This window comes from Loxodonta africana, assembly GCF_030014295.1.
Source record: "Loxodonta africana isolate mLoxAfr1 chromosome 14 unlocalized genomic scaffold, mLoxAfr1.hap2 SUPER_14_unloc_1, whole genome shotgun sequence".
Taxonomy (NCBI): domain Eukaryota; kingdom Metazoa; phylum Chordata; class Mammalia; order Proboscidea; family Elephantidae; genus Loxodonta; species Loxodonta africana.
The window spans coordinates 1,434,366-1,454,881 of record NW_026974832.1 but is presented as its reverse complement, the minus strand read 5'-3'; positions in this window follow the sequence as shown (position 1 = coordinate 1,454,881).

Genomic DNA, 20,516 nt, shown 5'->3' with positions numbered 1-20,516 from the left:
GCAAATACCCGGCTGAGTGCCATGGGCAGAAACATTGACACATACCTGCCAGGGGTCTATCCTGGGTCTGAAGAGTCCACCCTGGTCTCCAGCCACTCATCATCTCAGCACACACTTTGCCTGCACACACGGAATCCGCCTCTCTCCACGAATGCCTTCTCCTGCTAGGAAACACACGATGGCACTCAGCCAAAGGAGAGCACAGGCAAAGTCAACTGAAGCCCCCATTTTCAAGATTTTGTCCTCTGCTGGGCCACAGCCTCCGCTGGCACAGTGCATGTGTGTCACTTCTCCGAAGACAAGGCCGCAATCCGGGCGTCCAGGGCCCCAGCAGTCCAGAGTCTGCCCATGGCGGCATATGGATCACCTCTTTGCCACGTACAGGAGGGAGGCCTGGGCCCTACACTGGCTCCGCTAGAGCTCCACGATCTCAGCTATTTTCCCTGACCTTTGGCCCGTGCCCTCGTGTCTGTGTCATCCCTAGTTACACTTCTTCTCCGACCACTCTGAATCCGCCACCTGCGGATACATGAGCATGAAAATGAACATCTGTCGCTGCCTGCAGTGTCACAGGTCACTAGGTGTCTAGGCTCAGGCTGACCTTGGCTGTCTTCTGCCCAGGCAAGGAGCCTAATCCTTCAAAGGCAACGAGGACATGTGGTCATTGGCCGACATTCATTCTTTCATCCACACAGCGGTCTAGATGAGGCTAAAGAGGCCAGGTAGGCCAGGTGACGGCTGAGTGCGGGGCCTAAGGCTTCTTTCCCAATCACCGTGGAGACAGCCACCGCAAGGCTGGCCGTTACTTCTGACGGGGACGGGTCACAAACACCGAGCCAATACGAGAGGTCCAGCCTAAGCGGCCACTTCCGCAGTGCCCTCCATCTTACCCATGGACACATGATGGCCCCTTCTCTTTTGGGCCACAAAATCCAGGGCACCCAGGGAATCACCTCACCGTAGGCAGCCCGTGATGTGGACACGTTCGACACACTGGGCCAGCAGGCAGGTACCACTTTTCCACTTACGCTAGGATATCAGTAGGCAAGGTGCCCTTCCTCAGCATCTATGGCCCCTCTGTGTATGTGTTCATTCGGAGAAATCTCTTCCTTCTACCCCTGAGACACATCACAAGTATGAGGGGCCTGAGAGGGAACCTGGAGATGAAACAGGGGAGGCTTCTGGCTGTACCGCTTCCCCGTGGCTAGAGAATAGCAGTTAGTCTCTCTGGAAGCTCTTAGCTTCTGTTGATCGACATGGGCAATACGGTAGGGGCGGACCCTGGCCAGGTGGAGCTTGTGGGCACATGCAACCTCTGGGGGAAGAATAATTCCGCTGCTGCTTTGTATGGTGTAAACCTCCCCACGCCAAGTGGGATGGGCACAGAACATTGACCCACACCTGCCAGGGGCCCTTCCTGGGACTAAAGATCCCAACCTGGTCTCAACCTTGTCACCTTCTCAGCACATACTTTTCCTGCACACATAATCCTGCCTTTCTCCGTCGGTGCCTCATCCTACTAGGAGAAAAGCATGCCGCTCAAAAAGGCCGATGCCAGAGAAATCGAGGATACACTGCCATTTTCCACATTTTTGCTGTCTACATATCCCCGCCTCCGGTGGAAGGCTGCCTATGTGGCCGGGCTGCGAAGGCAAGGCCGAAATCCTGGCGTCCCGGGCCCCAGCAATCCAGTGGTTTATGGACGTGGGGACCCGGATGACATGTTTCCCACATACAGGAGGAATCCTTGGGCCCTTCACTGGCTCGCCATTCAGCTCCGCGACGTCCACTACTGGCCCTGGCCTTTGGCCGGTGCCCCACTGCGCGAGTGCTCCGGAGCGATGTTTCTCCACCCATCACTATCATTCTACCACCAGGGGATATGTGAGTGTGGGAGTCACCATTTGTCTGTCACTGGCAGCAGTGTCACGAGTCACTAGACTTCCAGGTACCAGCTGACCTAGGCTGCCTTCTGCCCCAGGCAAGGTCCGGAATCCTTTATCCCAGATGCTGACACCTGGGCACTGGCGGACATTCATTTGGAGCAACACAGAGGTCTGAGTGAGGGTCAGCAGGCCAGCTAGGTGAAGTCAAGGCCAGGTGGGCGGGACTAAGGCTCCTTTGCCATCACCATGGAGACAGTCCCACCACCGGAAGAGTAGGCGGAGCTTATGATGGGCCCGGTGACAAGACTGAGCCAATGGCAGAGATCTGGCCCGCCAGGCAGATGACACAGGGCCCTCCATTATGACCTATGACACCTAGTGGCCACAGGATTTGAGCACACCCTGGGAAAGCCTACGCAGGCACAGGGGAGCCCCTGGTGCGGACTGGTTCAGGGCATTGGCAGAGCAGGCCAGGTACCTCTTTCCCACTTTCCTCAGGATATCACTACGCAAGGCATCCCCACTCAGCATCTCTTGCCTCTCTCTGTCTCTCTCTGGATGTGTTCATTCTCTGAAATCTCTTCCTTCTCCCCCTGAGTCACTTCACAGCTTGGAGTGCCTGATAGAGTGCCTAGAGACCAAAGAGCAAAGGGGGAAGGCCTCTGGCTCTACTGCTTGCCCATGGGCAGACGAGATCTGGTAGTTTATCTGGAAGGTCTAGAGAGTAGTGACTGATGGGGTAGCTACATCACCGGCGGACCCTGGCCAGGTGAAGCTTGCTGACATGTGGCAGCCTCTCCGGAGACTACTAATTCCGCTGGTAACATTGTATGCAAATACCTGGCTGAGTGCGAAGGGCAGAAAACATTGACACATACCTGCCAGAGGCCTATCCTGGGTCTGAAGAGTCCACCCCGGTCTCCAGCGACTCATCATCTCAGCACACACTTTGCCTGTACACAGGGAATCCGCCTCTCTCCACGAATGCCTTCTCCTGCTAGGAAACACAGGATGTCACTCAGCCAAAGGAGAGCACCCGCAAAGTCAACTGAAGCCCGCGTTTTCAAGATTTTGCCCTCTGCTGGGCCACAGCCTCCGGTGACACACTGCATGTGTGTCACTTCTCCGAAGACAAGGCCGAAATCCGGGCATCCAGGGCCCCAGCAGTCCAGAGGCTGCGCATGGCGGCATACGGATCACCTCTTTGCCACGTACAGGAGGGAGGCCTCGGCCCTAGACTGGCTCCGCTAGAGCTCCACGAACTCAGCTATTTTTCCCGACCTTTGGCCCGTGCCCTTGTGAGTGTGTGACCTCTAGTTACACTTCACCTCCGACCACTCTAGATCCGCCAGCTGCGGATACCTGAGCGTGGACATCAACATCTATCACTGTCTGCAGTGTCACAGGTCACTAGGTGTCTAGGCTCAGGCTGACCTTGGCTGTCTTCTGCCCAGGCAAGGAGCTTAATCCTTCAAAGGAAATGAAGGACACGTGGTCACTGGCCGACAACCTTTCTTTCATCTACACAGGGGTCTAGATGAGGGTAAAGAGGCCAGGTGTGCCAGGTGAAGGCTGAGTGCGGGGTCTAAGGCTTCTTTCCCAATCACCATGGAGACAGCCACCGCAAGGCTGGCCGGAACTTCTGACGGGGACGGGTCACAAACTCTGAGCCAATAGGAGAGGTCCAGCCTAACCGGCCAGTTCCTCATAGCCCTCCATTTTACCCATGGACACACAACGGCCCCTTCTGTCCTTGGCCACAATATCGAGGGCACCCAGGGAATAACTTCACATTAGGCAACTGCTTATGTGGACACGTTCGACACACTGGGACAGCAGGGAGTACCTCTTTTCCACTTACACTAGGGTACCAGTAGGCAAGGCGCCCTTCCTCAGCATCTATGGCCCCTCTCTGTATGTGGTCATTCAGAGAAATCTCTTCATTCTACCCCTGAGACACATCAGAAGTATGAGGGGCCTGAGAGAGAGCCTGGAGATGAAACGGGGTAGGCTTCTGGATGTACCACTTCCCCGTGGCTATAGAATAGCAGGTAGTCTCTGTGGAAGGTGTTAGCTTCTTTTGATCGACATGTGCAATACAGTGGGGGTGGACCCTGGCCAGGTGGAACCCGTGGGCAGATGCAACCTCTCCGGCGACGAATAATTCTGCGGGTGCTTTGTGTGGTGAAAACCTCTCCCTGCCAAGTGGGATGGGCAGAGAACATTGACTCACAGCTGCCAGTGGCCTCTCCTGGGACTAAAGATCCCAACCTGGTCTCAGCGTCGTCACCCTCTAAGCACACACCTTTCCTCCATACATAAGCCTGCCTTTCTCCGTCAGTGCCTTATCCTACTAGGAAAGAAAGCATGCCGCTCAGAAAGGCCGATGCCAGGGAAATCAAGGAGTCAGTGCCATTTTCCAAATTTTTGCTCTCTCCATGTCCCCGCCTCTGGTGGATTTCTGCGTATGTGGCCGGGCTCCGAAGGCAAGGCCGAAATCCTGGCTGCGTGGGCCCCATCAGTCCAATGGTTTATGGTTGTGGGGATACGGACGACCCGTTTGCCGCATTTAGAAAATGAACATTCAATATAGAACATAGAGTATGGAATAGAGAATATAGAAAATATAGAGTATAGAAGAATACAGAATATTGAACATAGAATGTAGAATACAAAACACACATTATGAAATAAAGTATAAATTACACAGAACATAGAATATATATTATAGAATATAGAATGTAAAATATAGAATACACAATATAGAAGAATATAGAACAAATGTAGAATATGCAGTATAGAATATAGAAAAATATAGTATGTAAAAAGAGAATATGGAAGAACGTTGACTATAGAATACAGAATATAGAGGAATTTAAAATATAGAATGTGGAATATAGAATATGGAATATAAAATATGCAATATAGAATATGGAAGAATATTGTATGAAGACAAATATGGAATATAGAACATCAAATATAGAATACAGAGTATGGAATAGAGAATATACAAAAATACAGAATGTAGAAAAACATCGAAGAACACAGATCACAGAATATAGAGACTTTAAAATATAGAATATGATACAGAGAACACTGAAGATACAATACAGAATATAAAAGAACTTTGAAAATAGAAGAATATAGTGTATAGAAGATTTGGAATAAAGAAGAGTATAGAATATACATTATAGAAGAACATAGCATAAAGAATACAGAATATAGAAGAAAATAGAATATAAATTCAGAATATAGAATACAGAAGAATATAATATGTACAATGTAGAATAGCGATTATAGAATGCAAACTATAGAATGAAGAATATAAGAGAATATAAATTACAGAATACAGAAGATTATAAATTATACAATAGACATGATTATGGAAAATACAATGTAGAATGTAAAATGTAGAGTATAGGAGAAAATGGAATACAGAATATACAAGAATATGGAATGTTGAATATAGTATCAAGAATATGGAATATAGAATACACAAAAATATAGTATATGTAAAATATAGAAAAAAGAAGATTGAATATAGAACATAGAATACAGAAAAATCTAGAATATAGAATCTAGAAGAATATAGACTGTAGAATTTAGAATACAGAATGTAGAATATAGAAGATTTTAGAATATAGAACATAGAATATACAGTACAGAATACAGAATATGGAATATACAACCTAGACTATGGAAAAATATAGAAATAGAATATAAAAGAATATAGAACATAGAAGAATATAGAATGTAGAATATAGAATATAAAATACAGAATATAGAGTATAGAAGAATTTAGAATGTAGAATATAGAATATGGACTATAGAATACAGAGGAATATAGTATATAGAATATAGAACATAGACGATACAATACAGAATATAAAAGAAAAAAGAACATAGATCATAGAAGAATATAGAATATGGAAATATGAGAATGTAGAATATAATTATAGAAGAATATAGAATGTTGAAAAATAGAGAATACAGAATATAGGAAAACATAGAGCATAAATTTAGAATATAGAAGATACAGATATATGAATGCAAAATATAGAAGAATAAAGAAAATAGATGACAGACTACAGAATATAGAAGACAGAACGCAGAAGAAAATCGAATACTCACAAATATAGGGTATAGGATATACACTACTGAAGAATACAGAATACAGAAAGTAGAAGAATATAGATTACAAACTATAGAAGAATATAGAATGTAGAATAGAGAATACGGAATAGACTATAAAAGAGAATATTAGATTACAGAAGAATATAGAGATTAGAAGGCAGAATATACAATAAAAATATAGAAGATAGAAGAATACAGAATTCAGAAAAATTTAGAACATAAAATGTAAAATATAGAAAAAAATTGAATATAAAGTGTAGAATGGAGAACATGGAATATGGAATAGGGTACAGAGAAGAATAAAGAATATTGAAAAATTTAAAATATAGAATGTAGCCTGCAGAATATTGAATATAGAATTTAGAATGCACAATATACAATACAGCAGATAGAAGAATATAGATTATAAGTGAAGAATATAGAATAAGAATGTAGAAGAGTATAGAATGCAGAACATAGAAGAATATAGAACGTAGAATACAGAATAAGGAATATAGAATGTAGGATACAGAAGAATAGAGTATATAAAAATATAGAATATAGAACATTGACTATGGAATATAGAATACAGAGTATGAAATAGAGAATATAGAAAAAATATAGAATAGAGATAAATATAGACTATAGAATATAAAAAAATTTTTTTTTTATAGAATAGAATATGTAGAAAGTAGAATTTAGAATATAGAATATAGAACATAGAATATAGAGGAATATAGATTATAGAATACAGAAGATTCTGGAATACAGAATGTAGAATTAAATACAGAATATAGGAGATGGAATATAAGAGAATATAGAATGCAGAATATAGTATACAGAATATGCAATATGGAATATAAAATATGGAAAATTATAAAATATATACACTATAGAAAAAAATTGAATATAGAATACAGACAATGGAACATAGAAAAATACAGAATAAAGGATATAAAACATAGAATAAAAATACATAACATAGAGAATAAACATTACAAATATAGAAGATTACGGAATGTAGAATGTAAAATACAGAATATACAATATAGAAGAATATATGATACAGACTATGGGAGAATATAGAGTATAGAATGTAGAATACAGAAAATTATATAGAAAAGTATATAATATAGAAAAAGAACACTGAATATGCAACACAGAGTATGGAATATAGAATGTAGAAGAACATAGAATATAGAACGTAGAATACAAAATATAGAATATGAAATAAAGCATAAAGAACACAGAATATAGAACAATATAAAGAATATAGAAGATAATGGAATATAGAATATAAAATGCAGAATATACATACAGAAGAATATAGAATACAGAATATAGATGAATATAGAATATAGAAGGAAGAATGAAGAATATGGAATATAGAATACAGAAAAATATAATATGTAGAAAAATATAGACGAATATGGAAGAAAATAGAATACAGAACATAGAATATGGAGGAATTTAAAATATACAATGCAGAAAGTAGAATACGGAATATGAAATGTGCAATATAGAATATAGAGGAATTTTGTATGTAGAAAAATATAGAATATAGAACATCGAATATAGACTAGAGTATGGAATATAGAATATAGAAAAATATAGAATACAGAAGAACATAGATTATAGAATGTAAAGAATTTCAAATATAGAATATGGAACATAGAACACTGAAGATAGAATACAGAATATAAAAGAACTTTGAAAATGAAAGAATATAGTGTATAGAGGATTTGGAATAAATAAGGATACAGAATATACATTATAGAAGAATATAGCATGGATAACAGAATATAGAAGAACATAGAATATATGTTTAGAATATAGAATACAGAAGAATATAAAATGTACAATGTGAAATACAGATTACAGAATGCAAAATATAGAATGAAGAATATAGGAGAATATAGATTATAGAATATATAAGATTATAAATTATACAATACAGAAGATTATGGAATATAGAATGTAGGAGAATATGGAATACGGAATATAGAAGAACATAGAATGTTGACTATAGTATCAAGAATATGGAATATAGAATACACAAAAATATAGTATATGTAAAAATATAGAAAATGGAAGATTGAATATAGAACATAGCATATAGAAGAATGTAGAATACAGAATGTAGAATATAGAAGATTTTAGAATATAGAATGTAGAATATACTTTATGGAATATAGAATACAGAAGAATATAGTATAAAGAAAAATATAGAATATACAACATAGAACATCGAATATAGAATAGAGAGTATGGAATATAAAAAAAAGGAAAATATAGAATATAGAAGAACATAGAATTTAGAATGTGGAATATAGAATACAGAAAATTATACAGAAAAATATAGAATATAGAAAAAGAACATTGAATATAGAACACAGAGTATGGAATATAGAATATAGAAAAAATAGAATATAGAAGAACATACAATGGAGAATACAAAATATAGAGCATGAAATAAAGCATAAAGAACACAGAATATAGAAGAATATAGATTATAGAATATAGAAATAATGGAATATGGAATGTAAAATACAGAATCTACAATATAGAAGAATATAGAATTCAGAATATAGAATAATATAGAATATAGAAGGAAGAATGTAGAATATGGAATGCAGAATACAGAAAATTATAGTATATAGAAAAATATAGAATATGGAAGAACATAGAATAATTTAGAATGTAGAATACAGAACATAGAATATGGAAGAATTTAAAATACACAATGTAGAATATAGAATATGGAATATAGAAGAATACTGTATGTAGAAAAATATAGAATACAGAATACAGAGTATGGGATATAGAATATACAAAAATATAGAATATAGAAGAACATAGATTATAGAATATAGAGAATTTAAAATATAGAATATGGAACACAGAACACTGAAGATAGAATACAGAATGCAAAAGAACTTTGAAATAGAAGAATATAGTGTATTCTATATTTTACATTGTACATTCCATAATTTTCTATATTCTATAATCTGTATTCTATAGTCTTTATTCTATATTTTATATTCTATTTCTGTATTCTACATTCTACTTTCTATATTCTAAATTCTGTATTACATGTTCTTGTATAATCTATATTCTGTATTGTATAGTCTTCTACTGTGTATATTCTTCTATAATGTATATTCTATATTCTTCTGTATTCTATATTCTAATTCTTCTATATTCTCTATTCTTCCATATTGTGTATTCTACATTCTACTACATTCTTTTTCTTGTATTTTCTACAGCCTTCTCTATTCTATATTCTTCTATATTCTAAATTTATATTCAATATTCTTCTGTAATGTATATTCTATAATCCATATTCTTGTTTATATTCTTCTGTATTCTATATTCTTCTGTATTCCATATTCTTGTATATTCTATATTCTACTATTTTCTATATTCTTTTACATTCTGTATTCTATCTTCTGTGTTCTGTGTTCTATGTTCAGTTTTCTTCTATGTACTATTTCCTTCTATATTCCATATTCTATATTCTAAATTCTTCTATATTCCACATTCTAAATTCTATCTTCTATATTCTATATTTTCCTATATCCTATAAACCATAGTCTCTATTCTATATTCGATGTTCTATATTCTATATTTTTCTCTATGCTATATTCTTCTGTATTCTATATTCCATATTGTATAGGCTACATTTTAAAATCTTCTATATTCTACATTCTATATTAAACATTTGCAATTTTTCTATATTCTATATTTTTCTATATTCAATCTTCTATTTTCTATATATTTACATATACTATATTTTTGTGTATTCTATATTCCACATTCTCTATACTGTACTCAACACTCTATATTCTTTTCTGCAGGACTCTCCGTTCAGGTCTATTCTTGCCTGCGGGACTCTCCGTCGGGGCCTATTCTTGCCTACAGGGCTCCTCTATTCTGGCCTGTTCTTGCCTGCGGGACTCTCTGTTCCGGCCTGTTCTCGCCTGCAGGCCTCTCCGTTAGGGCCTCTTCTTACCTGCCGGGCTCCGCTATTCGGGCCTATCCTGGCCTGCGGGACTCTCCGTCCGGGCCTATTCTCGCCTGCGGAACCTTCCGTTCGGGCCCATTCGTGCCTGTGGGACACTCTGTTCGGTCCTATTCTTGCCTGTGGGATCATTCGTTTGGGCCTATTCTTGCCTGTGGAACCTCCGCTCGGGCCTAATCTTGCCTGCGGGAGCATCCTTTCCTTCCTCCTCTTGCCTGCGGGGCTCTTCTATTTGGGCCTGCTCGTGCCTACGGAGCTCCGTTATTCGGGCCTGTTTGAGCCTGCGGGCCCCCGTTATTCAGGCCTGTTTGAGCCTGCGGGCCCCCGTTATTCGGGCCTGTTTGAGCCTGCGGGCCCCCGTTATTCGGGCCTGTTTGAGCCTGCGGGCCCCCGTTACTCGGGCCTGTTCGTGCGTGCGGGGCTCCGCTATTCGGCCTGTCCGCGCGTGCGGGCTTCTGCTATTGGGGCCGTTTGTCAGTGCGGGGCTCTGCTCTTGGGGCCTGCTCGTGCCTGCGGAGCTCCGGCATTCGTGAGTGTTCTTGTGTGGCGGGTTCCGCTATTCGGCGTGTTCGTACGTGCCAGGCTCCGCTATTCCGGCCTGTTCGTGCGTGTGGGGCTCCTCTATTCGGGCATGTTCTTGCCTGCGGGACTTCTCTGTGCGGTCCTATTCTTGCCTTCGGGACTCTGCTCGGGCCTATTCTTGGCTACAGGAATCTCCGTTCTGGCCTATTCTTGCCTGCAGCACTCTCCATTTGGGCCTATTCTTTCCTGCGGGACTCTCCGTTCAGGTCCGTTTTTGCCTGCAGGACCCTGTTCAGGCCTATTCTTGCCTACAGGGCTCCTCTGTTCTGGCCTGTGGGAATCTCCGTTCGGGCTTATTCTGGCCTTCGGGACTCTCCATTCTGGCCTATTCTCGCCTTCGGGACTCTGTTCGGGCCTATTCTTGCCTGCGGGGCTCTTCTATTCAGGCCTATTCTTGCCCGCGGGACTGTGTAAGGGCCTTTTTTTGCCTGCCTGAGTCCCAGTTCAGGACTATTTTTGCCTGCGGGACTCTCCTTTCAGGCTTCCTCTTGTTTGCGGGGCTCCTCTTATTCCGGCCTCTTTGTGCCTGTGGAGCTCCGTTATTGAGGCCTTTTTCTGCGTGCGGGGCTCCGCTATTTGGGCCTGTTCTTGCCTGTGGGGCTCCTCTATTAGAGGATATTCTTGCCTGTGGGACTCTCAGTTTGGGCCTATCCTTGCCTGCGGGATTCTCCATTTGGGCCTATACTTGCTTGCAGAACTCTCTGTTCGGGCCTATTCATGCCTGTGGGGCTTTCCTTTCGAGACTATTCTTGTCTGCGGGACTCTCCTTTCGGGCTTTTCCTCACCTGCGGGGCTCCGCTATTCGGGCCTGTTCATGCGTGCGGGCTACCCTATAGAACTATACGATACAGAATATAGATTATAGAAGAACATAGAATACAGAATTTGGAATATAGAAAATAGAATGTAGAATAAAAGAAAAGAATGTAGAATACAAAATATAAAATATAAAATGGAGAGTATTGATTATGGATTATAGAATATAGAAAATTATGAAATGTAGAATGTAAAATACAGAAGAATATAGAATGCATACTATAGAAGAACACAGAATGTAGAATATAGGATATAGAATATAGAATATGGAACATAGGATATACCATACGGAAAAACAGTATATAGAAAGATAAAGAATACCGAACATAGAACTTTAAATATACAATATAAAATACAGAGAATGGAATATAGAACCTAGATTATGGAAGAATATAGAAATAGAATATAAAAGAATATAGAATTTAGAATGTAGAGTATAAAATATAGAATATAGAAGAATTTAGAACGTAGAATATAGAATATGGACTATAGAATATAGAGGAATATAGTATATAGAAGAACATAGAAGATACAATACAGAATATAAAAGAAAAAAGAATACAGAAAAATACAGAGTATAGAAGAATAAGGAATATGGAAAATAGGAGAATGTGGAATATAATTATAGAAGAATGTAGAATATTGAAAAATATAGAATACAGAATATAGGAAAACATAGAGCATAAATTTAGAAGATATAGGATATAGAATGCAGAATATAGAAGAATAAAGAATATAGATGACAGACTACAGAATTTAGAAGATAGAATGTAGAAAAAAATAGACTATTGACAAATGGAATATAGGGTATAGGATATACAGTATTGAAGAATAGAGAATAAAGTAGAAAAATACAGATGACAAAATATAGAAGAATGTAGAATAGAGAGTATAAGAGAATAGATTACAGAAGAATATAGAATATAGAGATTAGAAGGTAGAATATACATAAAAAATATAGAATATAGAATTCAGAAAAAATTTAGAATATAAAATGCAGAATATAGAATATAGAAGAAAATGGAATGTAGAATGGAGAACATAGAATATGGGATAGGGAATAGAGAAGAATAAAGAATATTGAAAAATTGAGAATATAGAATGTAGACTAGAATATTGAATATAGAATTTAGAATGTACAATATGGAATATAGCAGGTAGAAGAATATAGATTACAACAGAACAGTATAGAATGTAGAATAAGAATGTAGAAGAGTATAGAATACAGAACATAGAAGAATATAAAATGCAGAATGTAGAATATAGCATATGGAATATAGAACGTAGAATACAGAAGAATATAGGGTATAAAAAATATAGAACATCGAATATGGAATATAGAATACAGAGTATGGAATAGAGAATATAGAAAAATATAGAATAGACTTAAAGAATGTAGAATAGAGTATGTACAAAGTAGAATAAAGAACATAGAATACAGAAGAATATAGATTATAGAATATAGAATATTCTGGAATATAGAATATAGAATTAAATATAGAAGATGGAATATAAGAAAATATAGAATGTAGAATATAGTTTACAGAATATGCAATATGGAATATAGAGTACAGAAAATTATAAAAAATATAGAATATAGAAAACAACATTGAATATAGAATACAGACAATGGAATATAGAAAAATAAAGAATTTAGAATACAGAATGTAGAATACAGAATATAGAATATAAAACATAGAACAAAAATACATAGTATAGAGAATATACATTATACAATATAGAAGATTATGGAATATAGAATGTAGAATGTAAAATACAGAATTTACAATATAGAAAAATATATGATACAGACTATAGAAAAATATAGAGTAAAGAATGAAGAATATAGAATACAGAAAATTGTATAGAAAAATATAGAATATAGAAAAAGAACATTGAATATAGAACACAGAGTATGGAATATGTAATATAGAAAATATAGAGTATAGAAAAATATAGAATGTAGAATACAAAATATAGAATATAAAATAAAGGGTAAAGAACACAGAATATAGATTATAGAATGTAGAAGATAACGGAATATAGAATATAGACTTTAAAATACAGACTACAATATAGAAGAATATAGAATACAGAATATAGTAGAATATAGAAGGAAGAATATAGAGTAGAGAATACAGAAAAATATAGTATATAGAAAAATATAGACTAGAAGTATATGGAAGAATATAGAATTTAGAATGTAGAATATAGAGTACAGAGCATAGAATATGGAAGAATTTAAGATATACAATGCGGAATGTAGAATATAGAATATGAAATATAGAATATAGAAGAATAGTGTATGTGAAAAACGTAGAATGTAGAACATCAAATATAAAATACAGAGTATGGAATATAGAATATACAAAAATATAGAATATAGAAGAATATAGATTATAGAATATAGAGAATTTAAAATATAGAATATGGAACATAGAACACAGAAGATAGAATACAGAATAGAAAAGAACTTTGTAAACAGAACAATATAGTGTATAGAGGATTTGGAATAAAGAATATAGAATATACATTACAGAAGAATATAGCTTAAAGAATACAGGATATAGAAGAAAATAGAATATAAATTTAGAATATAGAATGCAGAAGAATATAAAATGTACGATGTAGAATACAGATTATACAATGCAAAGTATACAGTGAAGAATACACGAAAGTATAGATTATAAATCATACAATATAGAAAATAATGGAATATAGAATGTACAGTGTAAAATATAGAATATAGGAGAACATAGAATACGGAATATAGAATATAGAATGTACAAGGGTATGGAAAATACAAGAAAAAGAATATAGTAGAATGTAGAATACAGAATATTGAAGAATACAGAATACGGAATAGAGAATATAGAAGAATTAGGATATAGAATACAGAAGAATACAGAATATACATTATAGAAGAATGTACACAGTAGAAAACTATACAAGAAAGAATATAGATTACTGAAGAACATAGAATACAGAATTTAGAATATAGAATGTAGACTACAGAATATAAAATACAGAATAAAGACTATAGAATACAGATTGTAGAATACAAAGAATTATGGAATGTAGAATGTAAAATAGAATACAGAATGTAGACTATAGAATATGGAACATAGAATATACCACACAGAAAAATATAGTATATATAAAAATAAAGAATATAGAACATAGAACTTTGAATATACAATATAGAATACAGAGTATGGAATATAGAACCTAGAATATGTAAAAATATAGAAAGAGAATATAAAAGAATATAGAACATAGGAGAATATAGAATTTAGAATGTAGAATATAAAGTACAGAATATAGAATATAGAAAAATTTAGAACGTAGAACATAGAATATAGAGGAATATAGTATATAGAAGAACATAGGGCATAGAAAATACAATGCAGAATATAAAAGAAAAAAGAATATAGAGTATAGAAGAATATGGAATATGGACAATAGGAGAATGTAGAGTGTAATTATAGAAGAATATAGAAAACTGACAAACAGAATACAGAATATAGGAAAATAATAGAGCAAAAATTTAGAATATAGAAGATATAGGATATAGAATGCAGAATATAGAAGAATACAGAATATAGATGACAGACTACAGAAAATAGAAGATAGAACGTAGAAGAAAATAGAATATGGACAAATATGGAATATAAGGTATCGGATATATACTATTGAACAATATAGAATAAAGAAAGTAGAAGAATATAGATTACAGACTATAGAAGAATATAGAATGTAGAATAGAGAATATGGAATAGAGAATACAAGAGAATATTAGATTACAGAAGAATATAGAATATAGAGATTAGAAGGTAGAATAAATACTAAAAAATATAGAATATAGAAGAACATAGAATTCAGAAAAATTTAGAATAGAAAATGTAGAATATAGAAGAAAATGGAATATAGAATGTAGAATAGAGAACATAGAATGTGGAATAGAGTATAGAGAAGAAAAAGAATATTACAAAATTTAGAATATAGAATGTAGACTGTAGAATATTTAATACAAAATTCAGAATGTACAATACAGAATATAGCAGATGGAAGAATATAGATTATAAGAGAAGAATATAGAATGTAGAATAAGAATGTAGAAGAGTATAGAATACAGAACATAGAAGACTATAGAATATAGAATGCAGAATGTAGAATATGGAATATATAATATAGAATACAGAAGAATATAGTATATAAAAAATATTGAATATAGAACACAGAATATAGAATATGTGATATAGAATACAGGGTATGGAATAGAGAATATAGAAAAATATAGAGATAAATATAGAATAGCATATGTACAAAGTAGAATACAAAATATAGAATAAAGAACATAGAATATAGAAGAATATAGATAGTAGAATATTGAAGATTCTGGAATATAGAATGTAGAATTAAATATAGAAGATAGAATATAAGAGAATATAGAATGTAGAATAGAGTATACAGAATATGCAATATGGAAAATAGAATACAGAAAATCATTAAAAATATAGACTAGAAAAAAATAAATATAGAATAAAATCAACGGAATTAGAAAATATAGAATTTAGAAAATAGAATGTAGAATACAGAATATAAAATATAGAATAAAAATACATAATATAGAGAATATACATTATACAATATAGAAGATTATGGAATATAGAATGTAGAATGTAAAATACAGAATATACAATATAGAACAATATATGATACAGACTACAGAAGAATATAGAATGTAGAATATAGAATACAGAAAATTATAGAATATGGAAAAAGAACATTGAATACAGAACACAGGACGGAATCTAGAATATAGAAAATATAGAATATAGAAGATAATAAAATGTAGAATACAAAATATAGAATATAAATAAAGCATAAAGAACACAGAATATAGAAGAATATAGATTATAGAATATAGAAGATAATGGAATAAGAATATAGAATGTAAAACAAAATATACACTATAGAAGAATATAGAAAAATGTAGAATATAGAAGGAAGAATGTAGACTGTGGAATATAGAATACAGAAAAATATATAGAATATGGAAGAATATGGAAGAACAGAATAAAGAATTTAGAATGTAGAATACAGAATATAGAGCATAGAATATGGAAGAATTTAAAATATACAATGTAGAATATGGAATATGAAATATAGAATATAGAAGAATATTGTATGTAGAAAAATATAGAATATAGAACATTGAATATAGAATGCAGAGTATGGAATATAGAATATACAAAAATATAGAATATAGAAGAACATAGATTATAGAAAATAGAGAATTTGAAATATAGAATATGGAACATAGAACACTGAAGATAGAATCCAGAATATAAAAGAACTTTGAAAATAGAATATAGTGTATTCTTCTATATTTTACATTCTACATTCCATAATTTTCTGTATTTTATAATCTGTATTCTATTCTATAGTCTTTATTCTACATTTTATATTGTGTATTCTACATTCTACTTTCTATATTCTAAATTCTGTATTATATGCTCTTGTATAATCTATATTCTGTATTGTATAGTCTACTGTGTATATTCTTCTATAATGTATATTGTATATTCTTCTGTATTCTATATTCTAATTCTAAACATCCCCACATAACCCTGCTCACCTGGAACCATTGATGAGAGTTTCCAGACAACTCATCTGGGGACCAACAACCCAGATACCCCAAACCCAACCACCCTGCTATCAGCAGAGCACACAGCACCCAACCCCAAAACTAGGAAGATCACCCACTGCACCCACAGCCAGGGTCCAGCTGGACAGACAAACACACCACCTCAACAGAAACACCACCTATATCCTCAACAGCCCCACGAGAGACCCACACTCACACATGCAGTCATTCCTCCACCAACCCTGAGAAAGGTAGTGAGAGCATCAAAATGGCAAAATTAGAGACCAGAGCAAAACACAGGCCCAGCCTACTTGGATATATCAAAACAAAACAAAATTTCAGGGTTCAACAAACACACAGTAAATAAATAGATATAATAATTTCTTGATGCTTCGGAAACAACAGACAATATCAAATCACAAAAAGAAGCAGGACAAGATGGAGTCAGCAAGTGACTGAAATAAAGAACAAAAAAACTGCCGGGGGTAAGAAACAGCCTGTGAAAACACAGGCAAAACCAAGAAAAATATAGACAAAATCGAGGAAGGCACTGACAAAATGAAAGAAAGCAACAAACAAACAAAAAACCCATTGTTGTCAAGTTGTTTACAACTCATAAAAGCGATAAAGAATGCAGGAAAACAATATAAAAACGAAACAACTAGAAACCATACAAAAACATCAACTAGAAAGCCAAAAGATTAAGAATAAAATTTCAGAAACAGACAACTCAAAAGAAGGATATAGGACCAGAATTGAAATGATGGAAGACAGATTAGTGAAATTAAAGAAAAGTCCCTTGATACCAATTTGTTTGAGGAAAAATCAGAAAAAAGAATGAAGAAATCCTAATAATTATGTGGGACACTATCAAGAGGAAAAACTTGCATATGATAAGAGATCCAATGGATGGGGCTGGGTGCAATGCAAAACACAGAGACAATTGTCAAAGTAATCCTGGCAGAAAACTTCGCTATCTATCATCATGAAAGACAAGAAGATACCCATCCAAGAAGCGCAATGAACCCCACACAGGATACAGCCCAAAGAAAGTCACCAAGACTTGTAAACAAATGTGCAAATAAAAAGGACCAAAGACAAAGAATCCTGAGATCAGCTAAGGAAAAATAAAGTCACCTATCTAAAAAGGGGAACCAATAAAACTAATCTCCAACTATGTAGCTAAAACCACGTAGGCAAGAAGACAGTGGGAAGACCTATATAAAAGGTTGAAGGCAAAAAAACAAAAACAAAAAAAACCCAGTCAGCAGTTCTATATTCAGTAAAACTGTCTCTCATATACAATGGCAACATTAGAATATTTCCAGATACGCAGAAATTAAGGGAATTTGTAAAAACCAGACCAAACTTACAAGAAATATTAAAGAGAGTCCTTCGAATAGAGAACCAAAAACATTAAACAATAATCTGATATTTGGACGCAGGACAGACCACCCAGATACCAACCAAAATAAAGAATTTTAAAAATAAAACAAAGCTAAAAGGCTAAAAACAGGGAACCAAAGACATCAATATGTAAATGATGACACCAAAACAAAAAAGAGGGAATAAATGGTGTAGTTATAGAACTTTCATATGGAGAGGAAGCCAAAGCGATATCAATAAATAAAAGACTGTTTTAAACTTAGGAAGATAACGGTAAATTTCAAGGTAATGACATAGAGGCGGTCTGGTGGTGCATTGGTTAAGTGCTCGGCTGCTAACCAAAATGTCATTGCACTGAAAGTCTTAACTAAAGAAATCTAGAAAGAGAAAGAAATAAAGGACATCCAAATTGGAAGGAAGAAGCAAAATTTTCCTTATACACAGATGAAATGAACTTATACATAGAAAACTCCAAGGATTCCACAAAAAAACTACTGGAACTAATAGAAGGAGTCAGCAAAGTAGCAGAGTACAATATCAACATATAAAAAATCAGTTGGATTCCTCTACATCAACAAAGAGAACTTCAAAAAGTAAATCACAAAAAGAATGCCATTTATAATAGCCCCCCAAATGATAAAATACTTGGGAATAAATCTAACCAGGGATATAAAAGACCTATACAAAGAAAACTACAAAATGCTACTGCAAGAAACCAAGAGACCTATATAATTGGAAGAAAAAAAAATGCTCACGGATAGGAAGACTCAACACCATAAAAATGTCAATACTACCTGAAGTGATCTACAAATATAATGCAAGACCGATCCAAATTGCAACAGCATTCTTTAATGAGATGGAAACACTAATCACCAACCCAATGTGAAAAGGAAAGAGGCCTTGGATAAGTTAAGTGCTACTAAAGAAGAACAAGGTAGAAAGAAGGCCTCGCACTACTGAATCTCAGAACCTACTATACAGGCATGGCAATCAACACAGACTGGTATTTGTACAATGACAAACAGACCGATGGAACAGAATTTAGAACACAGATGTAAATCCATCCAGCTATGGGCCGCTGATTTTTGATGAAGGACCAAATTTTGTTAAATTGGGAAAAGACAGTCTCTAACAAATGGCACTGGCAAAACTGAATGTCCGTCTGTAGAAAAAATGAATCAGGACCCATACTTCACATCATAAACAAAAACTAACTCAAAATGGATCAAAGACCTAAATATAAAACCTAAAAAAAATAGGATTTCATTTTACTTGTTTCAGCAATCAACATCCATGGAAGCAGCAGTGGGCAAATCTGCTACAAAAGACCTCCTTAAAGTGTTAAAAAGCAAGGATGTCACCTTGAAGACTAAGGTGCCCCTGACCCAAGCAATGAAAGCTGGATGATGAGTAAGGAAGACTGAAGAAAAATTGGCATCTGTTGGTGAAGAATATTGAATATATCATGATGTGCCAAAATAAGGAACAAATCTGCCTTGGAAGAAGTACAGCCAGAATGCTCCTTAGAAGCAAGGATGGTGAGACTTCATCTCATATACTTTGGGCATGTTGTCAGGAAGGATCAGTCTCTGGAGAAGGACATCATCCTTGGGAAAGAATAGGGTCAGTGAAAAAGAGGAAGGCCCTCAACAAGATGGACTGACATGGTGGCTGCAACAATGGGCTCACGTATAGCAATGATCGTGAGGATGGCACAGGATCGGGCAGAGTTTCCTTTTGTTGTGCATAGGGTGGCTATGAGTCAGAAATGACTCGAGGGCACCTAGCAAAAATAACAACAATAAGGAGATAGAAATTATAACAAAGTACCGAATACAAATTAACATTAATCTTTCTCAAACTCTTGCAAAAGAAAATAGTAGGGAACACTTTGTAACTGATTCTATGATGACATAATCACCCTGATACCAAAGCCAAAAAAACCCACAATATCCCTTATGAATATGAATGCAAATCTCCAACAGAGTACTAACAAACCAAATCCAGCAGCAAAATACTAGCAAACCAAACATAGCAGCATACTGAAAAGACTATAAACCAC